Source organism: Chlorocebus sabaeus, chromosome 18 (genome assembly GCF_047675955.1).
Source record: "Chlorocebus sabaeus isolate Y175 chromosome 18, mChlSab1.0.hap1, whole genome shotgun sequence".
Classification (NCBI taxonomy): domain Eukaryota; kingdom Metazoa; phylum Chordata; class Mammalia; order Primates; family Cercopithecidae; genus Chlorocebus; species Chlorocebus sabaeus.
In genome coordinates, this window is record NC_132921.1 from 60,308,209 (window position 1) to 60,333,437 (window position 25,229).

The 25,229-nt window shown below is 37.6% G+C and overlaps 1 long non-coding RNA gene across 4 annotated transcripts in view; it reads left to right on the plus strand.

The window, feature by feature from the left end:
- Nucleotides 1-17,834, plus strand: part of LOC103222644 (uncharacterized) — a 353,739-nt gene extending 335,905 nt beyond the window's left edge. For all 4 annotated transcript variants that reach the window (XR_005234819.2, XR_005234818.2, XR_005234820.2 and 1 more), the window contains 2 exons: nt 631-768; nt 16,981-17,834. This is a non-coding gene — a long non-coding RNA (uncharacterized lncRNA). The remainder of the gene's footprint in view (nt 1-630; nt 769-16,980) is intronic.
- Nucleotides 17,835-25,229: the final 7,395 nt, after the last annotated feature.

Genomic DNA, 25,229 nt, shown 5'->3' on the forward strand with positions numbered 1-25,229 from the left:
AATCAATTTCCCAGCATGTTTATATATGTGGAAGGGGAGAGGACAATTGGCATAAAATTTATGTGGAACTGCAAACATCCAAGAATATTCAAGACAATCTTAGAGAAGAAATGAAGTTGAAGGTTTTACATGAGTAGATATCAAGACTTATTATAAAGCTATAATAATTAAGCCAATGTAATGTTGGTGAGAGGAGAGACATATTGGCCAATAGAGTAGACTAGAGTCCAGAAACAGATCCATACATATTTATTCTCCTAGGGCCACTGGTAGGGTATGTAGGACCCTGGGAAAATATGTTCCGTAGGGCTCCTGACTATATAAATAATTTGATTAAAATGTATTACAAAATTTGTGGGCTCAAATGAGATATAAGGATTTTTGATGAAGAGTTAGAATAATGGGTTGAGTGGGTCTACTTCCCTATTTTTTTATTATCCAATCAGTGTCTGTGAAGATTCTTCATAGGTCCAGACACTGTCTCTTCCTGCTCAGGGTCAGAAACCATCCATTTGTGATCATTATTGTGATCCCTTTGTGATCATTATTTTCAACTGTGGTATACTTGGCTGATTTCGTATTTTCTACCACAAAGAAAAGATAGTGACTCTTTTTTTTTCTTTTTGACAGAGTCTTGCTTTGTCGCCCAGGCTGGAGTGCAGTGGCGCGATCTCCGCTTATTGCAAGCTCCGCCTCCCGGGTTCACACTATTCTCCTGCCTCAGCCTCCTGATTAGCTGGGACTACAGGCGCCCGCCACCACGCCCAGGTAATTTTTGGTATGTTTAGTAGAGATGGGGTTTCACCGTGTTAGCCAGGATGGTCTCGATCTCCTGACCTCATGATCCGCCTGCCTTGGCCTCCCAAAATGCTGGGATTACAGGCATGAGCCACCGAGTCCAGCCAATAGTGACTCTTAATATTCATAATGCCAGGGCCTTCAGAAACTTCACTGAGACACAATAGATCTTCTTGCCTCTTCAGTTCTCCGCTACCGTTTATTCAATGTTGGTTGCATCATCATTCATGGTGCTGACTCATTCATGATGCTGAGTCATCCATCATGCTGCTCATGACTATGGACTTCCAACGTCTCTTTCAAAGGTTATTTCTATGTTTTATTGAAGATTACCACAAATTCAAGTCTTATGCAGAATATGGAGGAAATTTTATTGTCTAGACATGTTAAATTTACCATTCAGAATTTTATAGCGTAAATAAGGAACAAAATCTTCCAATCATGTGTTCTCTTGAACTCCGTAAGCTGTAGTAGTCAACACTGAAAATGATTACAGTCTAGGAATCACTTTCAATGTTGACTACAACCTTGGCTTCCATACCCTGTCAGCAGGGAGGAGAATTCCATGGGTAGAGCAAAAATAAAATCCTCATTCATGTAAAGAATGTCTTTCTATTATCTGGGATGGCTTCAGACCAACCTGGGAGAGCATGACATCACCACGTTGATCAGAGGCAAAAATAAGAACATAAATCGATCGCAAACACCCATTTCCAGTGAGGAGCAGTAGTCCTGGAAGCCCTTGGAGGAGGTAGTTGAGACCACCCCATGGCGACTACCTGACATGTGGCAGGGAAGGGAAGGGGTGAGATGATCACCCTGGTACCACTGCCTGGAGTAGACAGAGTAAAACATGCCTGCCACTACCTCCTCTGCTGCACAGGAGCAACACCGCAGTCAGATCATGGATGAGTGAGCTGACACAGGCCCATACAGGTGCAGCTTAAGACCAATTTAAGGTCAGCAGTGGACCAGGTGCTCCTCAGGGCATGTGATTGGTTTCTTATTGTAGGGGTAGAGGGTCAAAGAATACCTCAAAAGGGAGAACAGGAACAAAGCACATGCAGGTCCCATCCTGGCTCAGGGTACTCAGACAACACTGCCAGCCACAGGAGCCTAAGGAAAATGAAAGGAAAGCACTTCAAATGGAGGGCGGTGGGGGCGTTCCTGGAGGCATATGGCCTGGGGCAGGGGTTCTCTTGTCTGTATCTAAACGTAGTACTGCTGTCACCGAATTTCCAAAAAAAAAAAAAAAGTGTTGCAGGATATCCTAATTACCCTGATATGATCATTACACACTATATGCATATATCAAAATATAAAATGTACCCTATAAATATGTATAATTATTATGTATCAGTGAAAAAAGTTAAAAATTAAAAAGAATAGAAAAGGAAAAATGTGTTGCAGTAATGCTATTGGGAAAAAGATTGGTCTTTCCAACAAATGCTGCTAGAGCAAATGTGTGTACATCTATAAATAAATGAAATTTGACTCCCTCTTCGCTTCATTCACAGAAAATCGATTCCATGGGGATTACAGACCAAAATAAAAAGGGTAAAGCAAGAAGATATATTTAGGACCTAGGAGTAGGCAAAGATTCTTAAAAAGTACCAACCAGAAAGAAAAAGATCAATTAAATAGACTTTATTAAAATTTAGATTGTTTAAATCAAAAAATATTATTAAAGGTGCAGAAAAACAACTAGATTTATAGACTTCTGCAACAAAACCTTGGTTTTAGAATATACAGAGAATTTGTACACATCAATTTGAAAAAAGGTAGACAACCCAACAATCCAATAACGAAAGAGTAAGATTTTTCAATTGTCATTTTCCAAGAGAAGATATTTAGGCTAATCAAGTATGTAAAAAGTGGTCAATATTGTCATCAGGGAAATATTAATCATCAGTGAAATCCAAATTAGAACCACAGTGAGAAACCACTATGTATCTACCTGAAGGGCTAACTGAAAAACAAATAAATCACTGACACTATAAAAGCTTGCTGAGGATGTCAAGCGACAGAAACTCTCATGCATTGATAGTGGGAATGTGCACTGGTACAGCCTCTTTTGAAAGCTGTTTGACAGTATCTACTAATATGCACCCAATAACCCAGCAATTCTATTAGTGGAATACATGCTACAGCAATACATGTCCAAGAATGTTCAGTGCCATGATATTAACACTAACCCTAAGCTAGAATCAACCCACATGTCCATCAATGGTGAAATGGAAACACTGTGGAAGATTTATAACTATGGTAGAATACAAACAATGAAATACAAACAATGAAAATACAAACAATGAGAATACAAACAATGAAAAGAAAATGAACTACTACTACATGCTATCATACAGATAAACTCACAGATCTAACACTATGTGAAACGGCCAGCCACAAAGTAGTACACAGTATATTATTTCATCTATATGAAGTTCAAAAACAGGAAAAAATGTTATCTATGGTGAGAGAAGTCAGAATAATGCTTGCATGTTGGGAGTGTGACTGGGAGAGGGCACAAAGGAGACTTCTGGAATGCTAGTAATATTATGTATCTGCATCCTAATCTGGATGGTGGTCACATAGGTATAATCATTTTATAAAAATTGGTCAAGCTTCACATCCACATGTATGTTTATTGCAGCACTATTAACAATAGCAAAGACTTGGAAACAACCCAAATGCCCATCAATGATAGACTGGATAAAGAAAATGTGGCACATATACACCATGGAATACTATGCAGCCATAAAAAAGAATGAGTTCATGTCCTTTGCAGGGACATGGATGAAGCTGGAAACCATCATTCTCAGCAAGCTAACACAGGAACAGAAAACCAAACACCGCATGTTCTCACTCGTAAGTGGGATTGAACAATGAGAACACATGGGCAGAGGGAGGAGAACATCACACACCAGGGCCTGTCAGTGGGTGAGGGGCTAGGGGAGGGAGAGCATTAGGAGAAATACCTAATTTAGATGACAGGTTGATGGGTGCAGCAAACCACTATGGCACATGTATACCTATGTAACAAACATGCACGTTCTGCACATGTATCCCAGAACTTAAAGTATAAAAAAAAAATTAGTCAAGCTTAATGTATATATACACTTTAATGTATATATAAAATGGTATCTATTTGTTATATCTGTGAAATAAGTTACAGAAAAATCAGCTTGGCATCAGCCGCAGTACCCTTTGGAAATCTGAACAAATATTGTTCATGGGGCCTCTTTCTACATAAACTGCTTGAGTTATTCAAAATTATTATTTTGAATAACTTTCAAAACTTATTCAAAATAATCTGGGGTCTCAAAAGGAAGAAAAACGATCAGGGCCCGCATGGGTTGCAACCAGGATTTAGGGAGCCCGTGCTGTCCTGTGACACCAGATGAAGACTTAGAAAATGTAAAGGAAGACTGCCTGCTCAAGTGGGTCCCTGACCCCTGAGTAGCCTAACTGGGAGACATCCCCCACTAGGTGCAGACTGACATCCCACACCTCACATGGCGGGGCACACCCCTGAGACGAAGCTTCCAGAGCAAGAATCAGACAGGAACACTCGCTATTCAGCAATATTCTATCTTCTGCAGCCTCTGCTGCTGATACCCAAACAGGGTCTGGAGTGGACCTCAAGCAATCTCCAACAGACCTACAGCTGAGGGTCCTGACTGTTAGAAGGAAAACTAACAAACAGAAAGGACACCCACACCAAAACCCCATCAATACATCACCATTATCAAAGACCAAAGGCAGATAAAACCATGAAGATGGGGAAAAAGCAGGGCAGAAAAGCTGGAAATGCAAAAAATAAGAGCGCATCTCCCCCTCCAAAGGAACGCAGCTCATCGCCAGCAACTTATCAAAGTTGGACGGAAAATGACTTTGACAAGTTGAGAGAAGAAGGCTTCAGTTCATCAAACTTCTCAGAGCTAAAGGAGGAATTACGCACCCAGTGCAAAGAAACTAAAAATCTTGAAAAAAGAATGGAAGAATGGATAACTAGAATAATCAATGCAGAGAAGGCCATAAATGAACTGACAGAGATAAAAACCATGACACGAGAAATACGTGACAAATGCACAAGCTTCAGTAACTGACTCGATGAACTGGAAGAAAGAGTATCAGCGATTGAGGATCAAATGAATGAAATGAAGCGAGAAGAGAAGTCTAAAGAAAAAAGAGGAAAAAGAAATGAACAAAGCCTTCAAGAAGTATGGGATTATGTGAAAAGACCAAATCTCCGTCTGATTGGGGTGCCTGAAAGTGAGGGGGAAAATGGAACCATGTTGGAAAACACTCTTCAGGATATCATCCAGCAGAACTTCCTAACCTAGTAAGGCAGGCCAACATTCAAATTCAGGAAATACAGAGAACGCCACAAAGATACTCCTTGAGAAGAGCAACTCCAAGACACATAATTGTCAGATTCACCAAAGTTGAAATGAAGGAAAATTTGTTAAGGGCAGCCAGAGAGAAAGGTCAGGTTACCCACAAAGGGAAGCCCATCAGACTAACAGCAGATCTCTCAACAGAAACTCTACAAGCCAGAAGAGAGTGAGGGCCAATATTCAACAGTCTTAAAGAAAAGAATTTTCAACCCAGAATTTCATATCCAGCCAAACTAAGTTTCATAAGTGAAGGAGAAAATAAAATCCTTTACAGACAAGCAAATGTTTAGAGATTGTGTCACCACCAGGCCTGCCCTACAAGAGACCCTGAAGGAAGCACTAAACATGGAAAGGAACAACCAGTACCAGCCATTGCAAAAACATGCCAAAATGTAGAGATCATCAATGCTAGGAAGAAACTGTATCAACTAACGAGCAAAATAACCAGCTAATATCACAATGACAGGATCAAGTTTGCACATAACAATATTAACCTTCAATGTAAATGGACTAAATGGTCCAATTAAAAGACACAGACTGGCAAATTGGATAAAGAGTCAAGACCCATCAGTTTGCTGTATTCGGGAGACCCATCTCACATGCAGAGACACACATAGGCTCAAAATAAAGGGATGGAGGAAGATCTACCAAGCAAATGGAGAACAAAAAAAAGCAGGGGTTGCAATCCTAGTCTCTGATAAAATAGACTTTAAACCATCAAAGATCAAAAGAGACAAAGAAGGCCATTACATAATGGTAAAGGGATCAATTCAACAGGAAGAGCTAACTATCCTAAATATATATGCACCCAATACAGGAGCACCCAGATTCATAAAGCAAATCCTTAGAGACTTACAAAGAGACTTAGACTCCCATACAATAATAATGGGAGACTTCAACACCCCTCTGTCGACATTAGACAGATCAACAAGACAGAAAGTTAATGAGGATATCCAGGAATTGAACTCAGCTCTGCACCAAGCAGACCTAATAGACATCTACAGAACTCTCCACCCCAAATCAACAGAATATACATTCTTCTCAGCACCACATCACGCTTATTCCAAAATTGACCACATAATTGGAAGTAAAGCACTCCTCAGCAAATGTAAAAGAACAGAAATTACAACAAACTGTCTCTCAGACCACAGTGCAATCAAATTAGAACTCAGGATTAAGAAACTCACTCAAAACCAGTCAAATACATGGAAACTGTACAACCTGCTCCTGATTGACTACTGGTTACACACCGAAATGAAGGCAGAAATAAAGATGTTCTTTGAAACCAATGAGAACAAAGACACAACGTACCAGAATCTCTGGGACACATTTAAAGCAGTGTGTAGAGGGATATTTATAGCACTAAATGCCCACAAGAGAAAGCTGGAAAGATCTAAAATTGACACTCTAACATCACAATTAAAAGAACTGGATAAGCAAGAGCAAACACATTCAAAAGGTAGCAGAAGGCAAGAAATAACTAAGATCAGAGCAGAACTGAAGGAGATAGAGACACAAAAAACCCTTCAAAAAATCAATGAATCCAGGAGCTGGTTTTTTGAAAAGATCAACAAAATTGATAGACCGCTAGCAAGACTAATAAAGAAGAAAAGAGAGAAGAATCAAATAGATGCAATAAAAAATGATAAAGGGGATATCACCACTGACCCCACAGAAATGCAAACTACCATCAGAGAATACTATAAACACTTCTACGCTAATAAACTAGAAAATCTAGAAGAAATGGATAGTTTCCTTGACACTTACACTCTTCCAAGACTAAACCAGGAAGAAGTTGAATCCCTGAATAGACCAATAGCAGGCTCTGAAAAAATAATTAATAGCCTACCAAGCAAAAAAAGTCCAGGACTAGACGGATTCACAGCTGAATTCTACCAGAGGTACAAGGAGGAGCTGGTACCATTCCTTCTGAAACTATTCCAATCAATAGAAAAAGAGAGAATCCTCCCTAACTCATTTTATGAGGCCAACATCATCCTGATACCAAAGCCTGGCAGAGACACAACAAAAAAAGAGAATTTTAGACCAATATCCCTGATGAACATCGATGCAAAAATCCTCAATAAAATATTGGCAAACTGAATCCAGCAGCACATCAAAAAGCTTATCCACCATGATCAAGTGGGCTTCATCCATGGGATGCAAGGTTGGTTCAACATATGCAAATCAATAAACGTAATCCAGCATATAAACAGAACCAAAGGCAAAAACCACATGATTATCTCAATAGATGCAGAAAAGGCCTTTAGCAAAATTCAACAGCCCTTCATGCTAAAAACTCTCAATAAATTCGGTATTGATGGAATGTATCTCAAAATAATAAGAGCTATTTATGACAAACCCACAGCCAATATCATACTGAATGGGCAAAAACTGGAAGCATTCCCTTTGAAAACTGGCACAAGACAGAGATGCCCTCTCTCACCACTCCTATTCAACATAGTTTTGGAAGTTCTGGCTACGGCAATCAGGCAAGAGAAAGAAATAAATGGTATTCAGTTAGGAAAAGAAGAAGTCAAATTGTCCCTGTTCGCAGATGACATGATTGTATATTTAGAAAACCCCATCATCTCAGCCCAAAATCTTAAGCTGATAAGCAACTTCAGCAAAGTCTCAGGATACAAAATTAATGTGCAAAAATCACAAGCATTCTTATACACCAGTAACAGACAAACAGAGAGCCAAATCATGAATGAACTTCCATTCACAATTGCTTCAAAGAGAATAAAATACCTAGGAATCCAACTTACAAGGGATGTAAAGGACCTCTTCAAGGAGAACTACAAACCACTGCTCAGTGAAATAAAAGAGGACACAAATAAATGGAAGAACATACCATGCTCATGGATAGGAAGAATCAATATTGTGAAAATGGCCATACTGCCCAAGGTAATTTATAGATTCAGTGCCATCCCCATCAAGCTACCAATGAGTTTCTTCACAGAATTGGAAAAAACTGCTTTAAAGTTCATATGGAACCAAAAAAGAGCCCGCATTGCCACGACAATCCTAAGTCAAAAGAACAAAGCTGGAGGCATCACGCTACCTGACTTCAAACTATACTACAAGGCTACGGTAACCAAAACAGCATGGTACTGGTACCAAAACAGATATATAGACCAATGGAACAGAACAGAGTCCTCAGAAATAACACTACACATCTACAGCCATCTGATCTTTGATAAACCTGACAAAAACAAGAAATGGGGAAAGGATTCCCTATTTAATAAATGGTGCTGGGAAAATTGGCTAGCCATAAGTAGAAAGCTGGAACTGGATCCTTTCCTTACTCCTTATATGAAAATTAATTCAAGATGGATTAGAGACTTAAATGTTAGACCTAAAACCATAAAAACCCTAGAAGAAAACCTAGGTAATACCATTCAGGACATAGGCATGGGCAAGGACTTCATGTCTAAAACACCAAAAGCAACGGCAACAAAAGCCAAAATTGACAAATGGGATCTAATTAAACTAAAGAGCTTCTGCACAGCAAAGGAAACTACCATGAGAGTGAACAGGCAACCTACAGAATGGGAGAAAATTTTTGCAATCTACTCATCTGACAAAGGGCTAATATCCAGAACCTACAAAGAACTCAAACAAATTTACAAGAAAAAAACAAAAAACCCCATCAAAAAGTGGGCAAAGGATATAAACAGACATTTCTCAAAAGAAGACATGCATACAGCCAATAGACACATGAAAAAATGCTCATCATCTCTGGCCATCAGAGAAATGCAAATCAAAACCACAATGAGATACCATCTCACACCAGTTAGAATGGCAATCATTAAAAAGTCAGGAAACAACAGGTGCTGGAGAGGATGTGGAGAAATAGGAACACTTTTACACTGTTGGTGGGATTGTAAACTAGTTCAACCATTATGGAAAACAGTATAGCGATTCCTCAAGGATCTAGAACTAGAAGTACCATATGACCCAGCCATCCCATTACTGGGTATATACCCAAAGGATTATAAATCATGCTGCTATAGAGACACATGCACATGTATGTTTATTGTGGCACTATTCACAATAGCAAAGACTTGGAATCAACCCAAATGTCCATCAGTGACAGACTGGATTAAGAAAATGTGGTACATATACACCATGGAATACCATGTAGCCATAAAAATGGATGAGTTTGTGTCCTTTGTAGGGACATGGATGCAGCTAGAAACCATCATTCTCAGCAAACTATCACAAGAACAGAAAACCAAACACCGCATGTTCTCACTCATAGGTGGGAATTGAACGATGAGATCACTTGGACTTGGGAAGGGGAACATCACACACTGGGGCCTATTATCGGGAAGGGGGAGGGGGGAGGGATGGCATTGGGAGTTATACCCGATGTAAATGACGAGTTGATGGGTGCTGACATGTTGATGGGTGCAGCACATCAACATGGCACAAGTATACATATGTAACAAACCTGCACGTTGTGCACATGTACCCTAGAACTTAAAGTATAATAATAATAATAAAAGAAAATACACCAAGTCACTAAAATTTATTTGTGACCCCAAAATCAGTACGTGCAGCACTTAAAAAAAAAAAAAAAAAAAAAAAAAAGGAAAAGGTAAAGGAAGGCACCGCAAAGTGTGGGACCCTCTGAGGGGTGGAGTTTGGGGCAAGGATCTACTACTCAGGTCTAAGAATAGTACTAGCCCTCGGATTTTAATTGTATAACCAACAGCCCTAAGACAATGGAAAAATGTCTACTGAGGTTTAGGATGGAAATGATATGACCTAAAAATTGCATATTGCTATGTTCTTATTCTCATATGATGACTGTAGAAAAACACTGATATTTAATAATTCAAGAACTGTGCCAGCCCTCTGCACTTCTTAAAGGAATTGCTTAAAAATAGTCTCCATCCAACCTAGATTTGAATCAGGTCCATGTAAAAAATATATATGCATATAATTTAAACGAATGAAGTACAAATAATCAGAAAAGTTACAGCTGTAAACTGCTTATGAGTTTTTCATAAATCAGAATATTTTAGAGATGTTTTTAGTATTTTTTACTTAAAATAAAACAGATCAATATTTTCTAGAAAAACAACAGGAGGACAATATTAATTTTAAGAAAAACTAAGAGGATTAAATGAAAGAAGAGTTATTAATAAATAAAAATTCCACAAAGAAGTATAGTAATCATTATCTTTCAGGTGAGTTTTATGTATACATATACAAAAGCTCTTGGCAGAAGGGAAACAGAAACACGATTATCATGGTAGATTCCTGACTTTATAGTCTCACATAGAAAACATAAGGACAAGAAGTTTGAATCACAGTATGAGGTTGGATTAGATTTATATTCAACTTTATATTGTTCAGGTAAAGTACTTTTTCAAGTTACCATGAAACACTTATTAAATTATTATATACTCAGTCACAAAGAGAATCTCAACAAATTCTTTAACGTAAAATTGAACTGGTCATATTCTATGACTATAATATGATGAATTGAAAAATTAGCAAAGTTTAAATAGTAATTCTTCTAATCCTTGTAAATATTTTTCAAAATTTCTAAACCTATTTGTCAATGAAAACATCAAGTCCACAATAACAGACTTAAGAAAAAGTCTGTTATTAAGAAAAAGAATAACAAGGCTGGGTGCAGTGGCTCATGCCTGTAATCCCAGCACTTTGGGAGGCTGAGGAGAGTGGATCACGAGGTCAGGAGTTCAAGACCAGCCTGGCCAAGATGGTGAAACCCCATCTTTACTAAAAATACAAATATTAGCTGGGCATGGTGGCAGATGCCTGTAACCCCAGCTACTTGGGTGACTGATGCAGAGAACTGCTTGAACCCGGGAGTCGGAGGTTGCAATGAGCTGAGATCACACCACTGCATTCCAGACTGGGTGACAGAGAGAGACTCCATCTCAAAAAAAAAAAAAAAAAAAAAAAAAAGAAAGAAAGAAAGAAAAAAATGTTAACATTACTATGTATTACATCTTCAGGATTAAGCCAATGCTCTACTGGAGAAAAAATACTCATAGCCTTAAGGGCTGTCATTATTAATGAAAATAAATGAACTAATCATTGAAGTCAAGAAGTTAGATATGTAATAACAAAATACACTTTGGGAAAGAAGTATGTAGTAATGATGCTGAAATCAGGAATTACTGAGTTTAAAAACAAATTTTAAAAACCTCATAGGATAAATGTAGAAGATGCTGTGAAGAAAATAGCACTAGGAAAAACAAACAAAAGAACCTGACAAGTTGATTTAACCATAAGAAAGGCATTAGAATTAAGAAAAAATATGTACCAGCAGATACAGAAGAGATCATAAAATTATGAGAATTTTGTGGAAAATTCTTCGATGTTAAATGGAAAGATATATTGTTTAAGGAAAGTAAAAGTGGCCAAAATTGACACAATAATAAATAGACCAATAACCTTGGGAAAAAATCAAAATAATTCAAAAGACCTTCTGCCAAATAATTTTCCAGGTAAACTTTCTTCAAACTTTCAAGAAACAGATAATTTCTATGCTATTCTACTTCAGAATATTACTGATCCTCAATTCATCTTATGAAACTTACATATCTCAAGACCAAATATTAAAAATGTGAAAGTTTAAGAAGAATTACATTTGATTATAAATAAAAAACTCAAATTAAATTTTAGTGAACAAAATTAAACTCTAGTATTGTTCATCATATCCTTGTAATGCATTTTTAATATTAGAAAGTCTGTTAATTCAATGAGTGAAATAAAAATTTTAAAAGATGTGACAACATATAACATGTACTTCTAAAAAAGCAAAACTCTTCGGAGACTTGGATTGAACTGATTCTTCCTTACGGTCAGCAATATTTATTCAAAACCTGTGTTTGCAAATGAACTGAATAAGGACCACTGTTGAAATTTTTTTGTTTTGGCCTGTACAGTATTGGGAAAATGATTTGTTATAGATATTTTATAATTGGGAGATTTCATATAAAATCAGATATTGTCTCATATCCAAAAAAAAAGAGAGAGGGTTAGGATGTTAACAGTAAGCTCACATTTCTTATGACATAATAGGCTTAAGCTGAGTATCTGCTGTGCAGTTCACACTAGAAGGAGCACTGTCCAGTTTGTCAGTCTCCACCAAGCTCTATTGTTTTGTAGCTGGCCCATTCCATTTATTCTTGTTATCTATGTAACCTCCTGAGGCATACGTATTTATATATGTCTATTCCAGTAGACATATATAAATACGTATTACTTAGTAACCAACATTATATTTACTGGTGTAATATGTAAAAGGTTTTTCTTATTCCTCTTGAGAACAAGTCAAAAATGCCATCTATGACCTTTACAAGGTAACTTTTTGTTATTTTTGTTAGAATCATGTTTTTGGAGACAGGATCTCACTCCTGTTCAGGCTGAGTGCAATGGCACGATCAGGGCTCACTGCAGCTCAAGCAATCCTCACCTCCTGAGCTCAAGCAATCCTCCCGCCTTAGCTCCCCCAAATAGCTAAGACTACAGGCACACCACCACATTCGACTAATTTTTCTTGAATTTTTAGTAGAGACAAGGTCTCACTATGTTGCCCAGGCTGGTCTCAAACTCTTGAGCTCAAGCGATCTTCCCGCCTCTCCCTCCCAAAGTGCTGGGATTACAGGTGTGAAGCACCACACCTGGCCGGGTAGTTAACTTTTTGAAAGCTGTGGGCAATAGAAGAGACAAGAACCCTAAGAAAGGAGGTTTTATTACTGGAAAGGAAAAGGCAAAATACAGTATTTTTAGCTGGTATGATTATATACCCTCCTTACACACACACACTCAAACCTCCCCCACCAACTATAAGCTTGTTGTAAATAATAGGATAGTTTAACATATTGGCTGATCAGAGATATTTATCATATCTCTGAAATTAGTAACCATTTTTCTTATATTCCAGCAATCTCTGATTAAACAATACAATGACAGGATGATTGTATTTACAATAGCAACAAAATTTTTAAAATACAATGAATGTGCAGGAACAATATGAAAAAGCTATAAAAATTTATTGAGAGATATGAAAGAATACTTGGACAAATGGATATACATACCAAGTTCCTAAAAATTATAAAAATGTCAATTCTTTCCATTTTAATTTATGATTTTAATGTAATCCCAATAAAAATTCTAAAGAATTGTTCTCTAGAATAAAATTTTAAACGAAGTGCATCTGGGAGTGTAAATAAGTAAGAATAGAGAAAAATCCCGAAAAAGCTGTTTAAAGTGGGAGAATCTTAAAAGTGTTTGGAACCTTTTCCTTAATAATTTCATTTCTAGCAATGTATTTTAATAAAACAATAAGAAATATAAATACAAGTTTATTTGTAAGATGCTCATTACTACAATACTAATAATGTTGAAAAATTAGATTCTTTAAAAACATCCACCACAATGTGGAAGTGGTTAAACTATGGTTTGTCCATATGAGAGACTATTAGACATTTATTAAATGTCATGCTTGTGAAGGATTTTTAAATGACATGGGATAAAGCTCATGATGTAATGCTATGTGAAAAAAAGAATATATAAAATTCTATGTTCAGCATGATTCCAGTCTAAAAATTCTTAAGGTGGTGGAATTACAGGTGATGGTTATTTTCAATGTTTTGCGTATTTCTGAAGTTTATAAAACGAGAATGCATTTTATAATTAGAAAAGAATATAAGTTTTGTCTTTTTGAGAAAAACATAGTTCTTACCAAGAAATGGCTTTAGTAGTGGGGTGATAATTTTGGACAAAGTCACAAACCACATTTCAGTGGAGGCTACCTACGTTCGCTTTTCCCTCTCCTTATGACCTACTTTGTTGGTAGGCAATTTGTTTAACAGCTATTTAAGGCAGATAAGCGTTAACCCATATTAGTTTTCATCAAACAGGGCCTTTCCTTTATTAGGCCAAATGAGAAAGTACTGTTTACATATAATGCGAATCCCCTTGTCAATACATCTCCGTATTCCTGTATGTAAGCTCCAACTTTTGTATTTTTAATAAGATCTTATCTCCCTCATAGTCTAGCAACTGCCGGATCATTTAGAGACCATCCTGTAGTGTTTATGACAGCACAGTTGGTTGCCATGGAAGGAGCTGTCCCCAGTCCCTTAACAAATATGGGTTTGAAGCTGTTGATTTGGCCAAATTCAGAGCCTCTGTGAACCCTGAGAGGTCTGAGTTTCTAATTTTCTTAAACTGATGGACGTTTATTTATTGTTGACAATATAAAACTCTGTTTTGTTTCTTGTTTCTTTCATTTTATTAATGAGAAAAATTTTTTAAGACTGAAAATTCTGCTTATATACCGCGCTATTCTGTCACAATAAGTTCAGTGTGTTTTAAAACCATATGTATGGCTTGTTACATATACATACATACATACATATAAAAATATAGTTGTATTTTTCATAAGATTTTATAAAAATCACGTATATGTACATCTACATACATATATTTCTCCATAAAATAAAAACAGGAAAACATAAAAATATTATTTCCCAGATTTGTGTCTACAATCTACTGGGAATATCAGTAAAATTCTTTATTTTGATAATTTCATGAAAGTGGAAAGGATCATATGTAGCGAGACTCCATAATTTATTGTTTGAACTTGGACATTATTGAGACTGGAAGTCACTAATAATAATTAAGCAGGATTGATGTGTAAACTCAAACCGTTTTGAACAGAGTGGGATTCTGGGTCACTCTAATCAGAAGATGTCATATATGGGATGTGTTACGGGTTGGATTGTGTCATCCAAAAATTCGTATGTTGAAGTCCTAACAGCCAGGACCTCAGAATGTGAACTGATTTGGAAATAGGATTGTTGCAGATGTAATCAGTTAAGATGAGGTCATACTGAAGTAGGTTGGACCCCTAATCCAATATGACTGGTGTCCTTATCAAAAAGGGAACCTTACCCATGCACACAGGAAGAAGGCTGTGTGAAGATGAAGGCAGAGATCAGAGTGATGCAGCAGAAGTCAAGAAACACCAAAGATTGCCAGCAAACCACTAGAAGCCAGGATAGTGTCAGTGAACAGATCCTCCCTTGCTGCTCTCAGAAGAAAGTAACCTGAGGATACCTTGGTTTCAGACTTCTGTCCTCCAGAACCATGAGCCATTACATTTCTGTTTGGAATACACAGTTTGTGGTACTTCGTTGAGGCAGTCCTAGCAAACTGATTCAGGATGCTCAACAGCTTGCCACTGAATATCCCTCTTGCCAACACCAACAAGTGTTTAAGACTTCCTCTTTCAAGATGGCCAAATAATAACTTTTCATTTTTTATGCAAAGTTATCGACCAACAGCAACCACAGCAAGAAACATGCATGCACTCCATTTCTAATGGTACCCAGAACCTCTGTAGTCCTGAGCCATAGAACAAAGAAGATAGACAGACAGGAGCACAAACTGTCTGCAGAGGGCTACACTTAGTAGATGAGGCAATTCACTCCACAGAACCTAGGGAAAGTCTGGGGAATAGGGCACCAGATTCTGGCAAAAGTTGGAGGGATGGATGCTAAAAATTGGGGGTCCCTTAAAAGTTCATATAGAACTACAGACCCCAGAATTCTTTCCATCAACTGATGCAGTCAGCTGAATGCACCCACCCCACCCTCGACATGAGACAGGAGTTTAGGCCCTGAAGAGATTGAATCAGAAAGCTCTGAATTTGTGGCCAATTGGCACAAAGCAGGTAGAGATGGGCTGAGGGAAAGGAAAGCTAGGAATGAAGAGCACATCCACCCCTAGTCCTCTTTCCCACCATCTCAGAACGTGGCCAGGCCTTCACCCACAGCTAAGACCTTGGACTAGCCTTCTTTGGGTACTCTGAACCACCTAGAGGAGGGATGTGAAGGTACAGTTGCATGGGAGTACCTGACCACAATGCAGTGATGCCCGGTCATTCCATGGCGAGGCACTGCTTCCCACAGAGGTCTCAGTCAAGTGTTCAGTGCCTCATTCTTAGATAGAATTGGACAGCTAGCAACAAATGGCATTGAAGGAAGCCTGTACCAGGAAAGACAGTGTTCAAAATACACAGGAAAGCAAAGGAGCTTGGAGGAGACAGACATTGCAAGGGGAGAAGAAATCTTCTTAAAAGCAAACTCTAATACTCTCAGAGACATGGTATCCATGAAACAGATGAGGGAGATATAAAAAGAACAAGAGTTCTTGTCAATTAAAAATTTGATAGCAGAAATAAAATATTCCATTAAAAGGTCTAGAGACAAAGTGAAGGAACTCTTCCAGAAAGTAGAATCAAAACACAGAGATAAAAAACAAAAGGGAAAAGATGAGAAAATTGAAGAATCAATCCAATACCGTACTAATGAGCATTATGGAAAGAAACAAAGAAAATAGGTGCAAATTATCTCTATATATGTATTTTTAAATAACTGAGCAACAGGAGCTTTCCAAGTGTCAAACCAGTGAATTAAGAAAAGACTCATGCTATGGCACATGATTCTGAAACTTGGAATACAGGGGATAAAATAATATTCTAAACATTTCCAAAGATAAAGTGTCATCTGCAAAACATCAGGAATAAGAGGGCAGTGACCTTTCCATTTGCACCACCGAAAGCTGGAAGACAATGAGCAATGATATCATGTTCTCAATAAAAATAATATTTTAACTTAAATTTGATACCCAGTGAAACTATCAATCAACTATGAGGGTTGAATAAAAGTATTTTCAGATATGAAAAGTCTCAGAGAAAGTTACGTCCCATGCATTTTTTTCTCAGGAAGCTCTCAAAGGATGCTACACCAATATAAGGGAATATGCCAAGAAAAGAGAAGATGTGGAATCCTGGAAAGAATGGATCTAATACCGCGGAGGTGCAAAGGGAAATACCAGGACAATAACTGTGCAGGAGACCTAGTGAGCAGCCAGGCAAACTGAAGCAGGTGGATGAAGTATGTATGACTCCAGAAAAACAAAATGAAACTGACAGAGCAATTTCTAGATTTGACTCTGGGAAATTGTATTGAGAGGCACTTTACAAAACCGTTGGGGTGTGTGAAAAGATTTGGCAGGAGTGTAAAAAAAAAAAACAAAAAAACAAAAAACCAGACCCCTAAGTGAATGAGAATACGAGGCAACGATTAACTCCAAGAAAAATAAAAAGCTTTGCAAGAAAAATTAAATCATAAAACATGACTTTGCTGGAAAGCCCAGCAATATAGTAAACAACATATTCATAGTCATAATAATGAACACTGATTAGGGAGTGAACAAAAAATTGAGGTAGTAGAAAGGGAAGGAAAAGGGGTATGTAGAAGAACTGAAATGTTGTTCACCATAACAGATAATGTCTAAATGGATAAATCAAGAAATGTAAGTATGTTCATTAGAAATACAGAAGTAAATATCAAAAGAAACAGCTAAAAAATTTGAAAGTGGTTGCCTTCAGGGTTTTAGAGAGAGAGAGAGAGAAACAGTGTCTGTGTGTGTGTGTGTGTGTGTGTGTGCACATGCCTGTGTGTAAAGGGGAGGGAGAATGGAGTAGCTGCTGTTTTTAATGAAAAGCTTCTTAGCACCATCCCCTGTTTCTAAGGGCATTGCATTTAAATAGCAGCCATAGCCTAATAGTAATTTTGTATGCAGTAAATGTTTTAACATTCTCCTTTAAATTATGAATAAATATAATCTCTTTCATGAACAATAAATGAACTCATACATAACCGTAAGCTATAAGAATGTTTTCCTTATTTCACTTCTTTCTCAATGGAAATTATAAAATTGGTAATAGAAACTCTTTCCAGTAGCATCATAATTACTAAACTTGGAAATTCAGGTACTCAATTGCAATCAGCTGAGTGTCACACGTGCCATAACTTTATGAGTGTGATTGTGGTCATGCAAAGATAATCAGGGATATAATGCTAATGCTTTCATTTACTAGCTGAGTGACAATGGTCAAGTAGGTCACTGCACGCGTTTCATCCTCCACATGCATATGTATTAAAGGAGTGAGAATACCAGCTATGGCAAATAGTTTCTTTACATACACCAACTTCAGTGAATGGTAGAGGCTACCCAGAGCTCTGTTTTAAGAAGAATTATGAGAATGTATATGTCTGGGTTCAATTAGAAGTTGCTGAGATTGATTAGTTATGTCTGGAGATTGATTAGTTATGTCTGCCTTAAACAGTAACTAGGAAAGTGCCTATCCTGACTCCATGTATTTGTCAATCTAGATTAGATTGTCTGGAAGATTAACTTCAGGCTCAACATTATTCTATTCCAGTCTATGATTTTTATTTTCTACTCTGAATGAGTCAATAAGACTTACCATTCTTTTCTTTTTTTCTTCACAGTGCATTTATTAGATTATAGATCTAATTTATTAGATCTATGGATCTTAAGAAAAATGTATATAGTACTTTTAGCCACTTAAACAAAGAAAAGTTGTGTCAAATAGCATTTTTTAATGAACCAAACCTGCTAATTTTGTGAAACATTATGCAATAAATGTTTGCTATATAGGCCAAATGTTTTTCTCCATCAACTGTAGTGTTTTTAATGAATCCTCTTTTTAAAACACAGATCATATGTAGTTGAAGAAATCAAGTCTACTACAAGGGGAAAAATGTTAGTTATTGCACACATCTCTCAACAGGCAGACTTGCTTGATCTGGGATGAGCTGTTGACTTTCACAAATGGAATTTCCTGATCGTCCTCTGAAATAGGCTTTCATAAAATTTGGTCATTTTCCTCTTCTTTTCTTTGCAATCATGACAACCTGTGAAACTGAGAAACTGACCCATTTGAGGTCATTCTGGGAGAAAAACCATTTTGAGATGAAGCTAGGTTCTTGTGACTCTGATATCTTGCTCCAGGCTTTGTTCTAAGGTGATGCATGTGACCGCCTTCATGCTGGCCATCTCCAATAAGCCAGAGCCAGCAACTCTAGCCCTGTAGACATTTCTTTCCAGGAATAGATCTGTTTTGCCTAGTAATGTTAAGCTGAGTATATACATGTCCATTAATAAAATGTGAAAACAGAAAATAAAGGTTCTAACACATGACCTATATCTTCTGCTTTGCCTATATATATATACACTTTAAAATTGCAATATATGGTATTTAACTTTCACTATCAAAATGTAGAAGAAAAGCACAAGAATTGATGCAAAAACAATAATTCAAACATCTAAGTACAAGGTACAGAGCCTTCCTTGAACATTTCAGCTGCTATCAATTATTGCTAATTGAGCTCTGGTTTTCCTTATCAAGTCTGAATCTGTTTCTAGAGGGAGAAGCTCTCCAGTGGTGCTTTGTAAGTTTACAGTGGCAATGTGGGCTGAACTGGAACACTTGCCATATTATTCAGCTTTTGCCACATAGGTGTTAATGGTGTTTAAAAATAGTCACTATTCGAATTATTCCAGCTAGCATTTTATCTGTTTTTCTGACTGATAATTCTTAGGGAAAACATAGTCCTTTTACCTTCAGTAGTGGCTGCCCAGTACTTTTTGAACACCCTTTCTATATGCAGGAAATCATCTTCCTTACGTGCCCCACATCCCTTAGGGAGAAAATAGGGAACTTCCTTCCCAGCCACCTTGTAGCTGGACACAGGCATGTGACCCACACCCCACCAATCACTGTACTTAAATGTGACTGGTGTTACTATTAGAAGGAGGGCCTCTGTGGAATCAGTTTGGCTGTTGAGGTGATATTCTAGGCATCCAGGATGCCAGGACTGGAAAGCTGGGCTTCTGGATAGAAGTGGCTGGATGGTTGTTTGGTGCAGTTGTGTCCTGGCAGCTGAGCAAACAGGAGCCCCCACTGCTTGGCATTGGCATAACCTTTGGTGTTTTCCTCCTCGGATCAGTTTTGGACATGGTTTTGGACGTTGTTTCTGGAAGCCTCAAGCCTGGTTCTCCAGACATTTAGCAATTCCACGAGAGATGCAATATTTTTTCAGTGAACTCCTTTTGGGCTTGGTCTTTTGAATAAGAATTAGTTCAATTTTTTGAAATTAAGAACCTTGGCTAATACGTTGTTCCTCCAGGAGAATGTTCTTTCTATATATAAGATTTTTGCCAGGAACTTTTGCATCTTCCTCTGGAATAATCACAGAAGCATATCATATTCCTCTGGAATGATTAAGAAAAATCATGACATGAACTTGCTATGTGGAGTCTAGAAAAGTCGAATTCATGGAAGCAGAGAGCAGAAAGGTAGTTACTGGGAGCAGAAGTGGAGGGGAACTGAAGAAATGTGGCCCAAAGGACACAAAGTTTCGGTTATGCAGGATGAATACTGCTCGAGATTTAATGTACAGCCTGGTGACTGTGGTTGATAATACTGTATTGCATACTTGCAACTGGCAAAGGGAGTGAATCTTCAAATGTTCTCCCTTCCCAGACCACACATATATATGCAGTCACTAAGTGAAGGAATGGATATGTTAATTAGCTTGACTGTAGAATCAGTTCACTGCGTAGTAAGTAAAATTGATAAAAAAGGAAAAACAATGACATTGTAGATTGCATTTGATTTTTCCTATGCATGACTTGGAAATTTAGCATATATTTATTGAGTACCTACCACATGTGACCCTGTGCTGATGCTAGAATGCCATGGGAGGTGGTAGAGAATATAAAGGTAAGTAAACCAAAGTTCATAGCTTTAATTTAAAATAGCTCTGCGTAAAATTATTAAATTACTCTTTAATTACTCCAACAATTCCCAGCAGTCCTTTTTAAACAAATATAGCCTCAAGCCTCTTGCAGAGATGCTTTTACTTCTTACATATTTGTATTTATTTTTATTGTACATTTAAAAATATTTTTCCCAAGTATCTACTGACAGATGAGTGGACAAACAAAACAAAGTGTAATACACACACACACACATATACACAGACACACACACAGGAATATTATTTAGCCTTTAAAATGAAGGAAATTCTGACACGCTGCAACATGGATTAACCTCGAAAATATGCTAAGTGAAACATGCCAGTAACAAGTGGGCAAATAGTGTTTGATTCCACTTATATGAGGCACCTACAATGGTCAAATTCATAAAGGCAAAAAGTAGAATAGTAGTTGCCAGGGGCTGAGGGCTGGGGAGAATGAGAAATTATTAGGTAGTGGAGACAGAGTTTGGTAAGATTATTTAGAGTTCTGGAAATAGATACTGGGGATAGTTGCTCAATTATGTGAATGTACTTAATGCCACACAATTGTACACTTAAAACAGTTAAAATGGGCCAGGCGCAGTGACTCACGCCTGTAATCCCAGTACTTTGGAAGGCCGAGGTGGGCGGCCTTCATGAGGTCAGGAGTTCGAGACCAGCCTGGCCAATATGGTAAAACCCCATCTCTACTACAAAATGCAAAAATTATCTGGGTGTAGTGGCGCGTACCTGTAGTCCCAGCTACTTGGGAGGCTGAGGCAGGAAAATTGCTGGAACCCAGGAGGTGGAATTTGCAGTGAGCTGAGATCGCGCCACTGTACTCCAGCCTGGGTGACAGGGCGAGACTCTGGAAAAAAAAAAAAATTAAAATGGCAAATTTTATGTACTTATTTCTTACCACAAGAAAAATGCTTTTTAACCAAACAATATAAACTTCTATGAACAGGGTTAGGGAACTGATTTTCTCCTAATCACTAAGAAAATTCCACGTGAGAGGCAAGGGCCTAGGAGTTGGAGAGCTGGGCTCCTGTTTGGTGCCAGCTCTTTGGTTAGTTAGCTATGTGAACTCTGCTCAACCTTGCCAAGCCTCAGTTTCTTCATCTTTCAAATGGATAAGAGTGGGGAGGGGCACCGTATCTCTACAGTGCTCTGATTTCCATTTAACCACAGATTTAGAACCAAGGTCAACCTTGGCTTCAAATACTCAACGCCTTTGCTGACAAATAAACAGATATTCAGGAAACTGTACTTGTCTTCTGGAGAAATGGTTTCTCTCAGTAGGTTCTCACAGAGCAAATCTAAGCACCAACAATGTAGGGTTTTGAGAATGCAGAGTATTTCCTGAACTCATAATCCTTCCCTCCTTGAAACTGTCTATGATGTAGGAATTCAGTTCCCATCCAGATTTACAGATGTAAATCTTCAGTTACCTAATAAAATGGAGAGAAGAAAATCATGTGATTATATTTTGAATCCAATAATACTAATGAATTCAAAGCCAGACTTCGTTTTAGAGGGTTTTTGTAAAAAGTTATATTTTCCAGTCTAATGCTTGGTGTTGAGTCTTGAAAACTTAAGGTAATGCAAACCCTATCATTTCCACCTCTAAAAATTCTATCAGAGTCTCTAAGAATCTACATTTAGGCGCTTTACACAACAGTGAACATGGAAACAATATTTATTGTCCACAACTTTCCTAGGTACATCAAATTATTCAACACAGAACTGGCATTCTACTGGCAAGTGCCTGGTTACCAACTAAATAGCTGGGTACACCCAGTAAACCTGCAGATAGAGAAAGCTTTTAAGACCAGTCTGGATGCAAACAATCTCTGGGAATCAATTGCCTAGAACTATCTCAGTGGTAGGAGAAATCTGCCTTAAGGAAATGTGCATTGTTCTTGAAAATGCGAGACACCAGTAGGAAACACAAACACAGACTCAAAAGCAGCAGGGAACAGCAGACTGAATAAACAGTGCATGAACACCCATTTTCCTAGGAAATATGTGTCCAAGACTGAAGAGTTGTGTTGCAGTCTTATCTGTCATTTACGTCTTAAAGATAGGTGAGCCTTGGATAATATCGTGCTTGTGCCCCACAGGAGACTGCCAACTATTATCATAGATCATCCACTAGAGGGTGACAACCACATATGCTTAGGGATGGATGACTGTAGACACAGTGCACATTCCACCGTCCTGAGAAGAGTTTCTTGAAGCTCATCCGCCTAAGTGGTTGGACTTTCACTTCTGGAGTCGCCCATAAAAAGGAGAGAGGGAAACTATACATCTTTCCCATACTTATGACCTAGGTTGTCTCTCCTTTTCAGACTTAGTTAAGAAAAAATTAAATGTATATAGTAATTATTTTTTTAAGTAGAAGGAACACCTCCTATTACATTAAATAGGAGGTGAGTATCTCTAACAGTTGGGAGAAGGACATGCTGAGTTTTTTTCCTATTACTATTATGGATCTTTGGGACAGTTTCAGTAAGTACTTTCAGGGGGTACTTGGTTTTTTCAACTGTAAAATGTGGGCTATTCATTACAAATCTTAGAGCAAAATTCTGATAGCAAAGTAGGTAGAGGAATATAGAACCTTTTATTAGAAGGTTTTGTGTCTTTGTAGGATAATTATTACAAGTAGTATCAATATATACCAACTAATATGCATGAGATAAGATGGCGGGTCTGAGGCTTGGTTGGGATGTGGGTCTGGAATCTTGGATTATGGACATAAGAAATATTATGAACACTTAATGAACACCCAGGCAGCAGGCTCAAGCCCAAGCACACACCACAGTAGCTTTCAAATAGTTTGGATGTATTCTAATTTGTGTTTCTCCCCAGCTACTTTTGTGGGTAGTCATTTAGGCAGCCCTTCATAGACCTCTGGGTCTTTAACTTTCCACAAAAATGTTTCAACTTTAGGAAGACATTTTGGGAAACCAGAATGTTTCCGTTACTGTATGGTTAAACTTTTTGTGCACTACTTAGACAAATATACTGAGTACTCATTTTTGTTTTTTTTTTTTAAGAGACAGTAGCTTTTGTAACAGGCTCGAACATAAGCTCCTGTGAGCTATGTACATAGTAAGTCCTCTGTAGTTGTTGGATACATAATCCATAGTTAGTATAAAGTTATCATAATTTTAAATAAGACAAGCCATAGTTCTATGAGTGATATGTTATAATTTTAAATAAGACAAGCCATCGTTCTTTGAGTGATATGTTTGAGTGATGCTTCTTGATACTTCTTTCAGTTTAAACATAGAAATCATGATCACACCACTGCACTCCAGCCTGGGTAGCAGAGCGAGACTCTGTCTCAAAAAAATAAAAATTAAAACTAAAATAAACATAGAAACCAGATTTTCTTTGGTTTCCTCTCTCGGTGACTTTGGCTGGTTCTCTTTTGCATGTTCGTTGATGCTTCTCCTTGCCTTTGTGTTTAGTGTTTTTAGCAGGCGGTGTTTATAATAGACTAAAACTTTGGGAGCCAGACAGACCTGGGTTCAGTGGGTTTACATTGCTGGGTTTTATAAGGATTACAAGCAAATATATGTACAGTGCCTGGCACAAAATATATAAACAAAATGTTTGTTATTAGTACTAGCTGTACTAGCTGTATTAATAATAATAATGATACTATATATAATATACATTTGTATATATAATAATATATATTTGTATATTTTATATATCTATAAAATGATAATATTGGAAAGCTAGAGGGTGCAGTGAAGAGATGGCAGGGTGAGTGTGGTATAAGTCTGAATTTGGCCATCTGGTTATTTGCAAGTTCTCTTCCAGCAAATATTTGTTGTGTACCTTCCATAAGCAGCATTGTTCTAGGCACTAGGGACCAAGTGAAAAACCAGACCAAGTCCCCGTCCTAGGAACATTATCTGCTGTTTACATCGTCATATAGGAAGGAGCAGTGCACTTAGCAAAAGAATTTTTTAGTGGCACTGTTTTGGGGCCTGTTTCTATTTAACTTTATGAAAACTGTTTTCAGTATATTGAGATATAATTCACATACTACACAATTCACCCATTTAAGCATGTAAGTCTGTGGTTATTAGCATATTCAGAGTTGTACAATCATCACCACAATTAATTCTAGCAGTGGCTCCCACCAGCCCCCTTACTCCTACCCCCACTCCCAGTTCAAGGCAACAGTTAATCTACTTCCTGTCTCTATAGAGTTGCCTGTTCTGGACATTTCATCTAAATGGAATCATAGGATATGTGGTCTTTTGTAAGTGGCTTCTGTCACCTAGTTTAATGTTTTCAAGGCTCATCCATGTTATAGCATGTATCAGTATTTTATTCCATT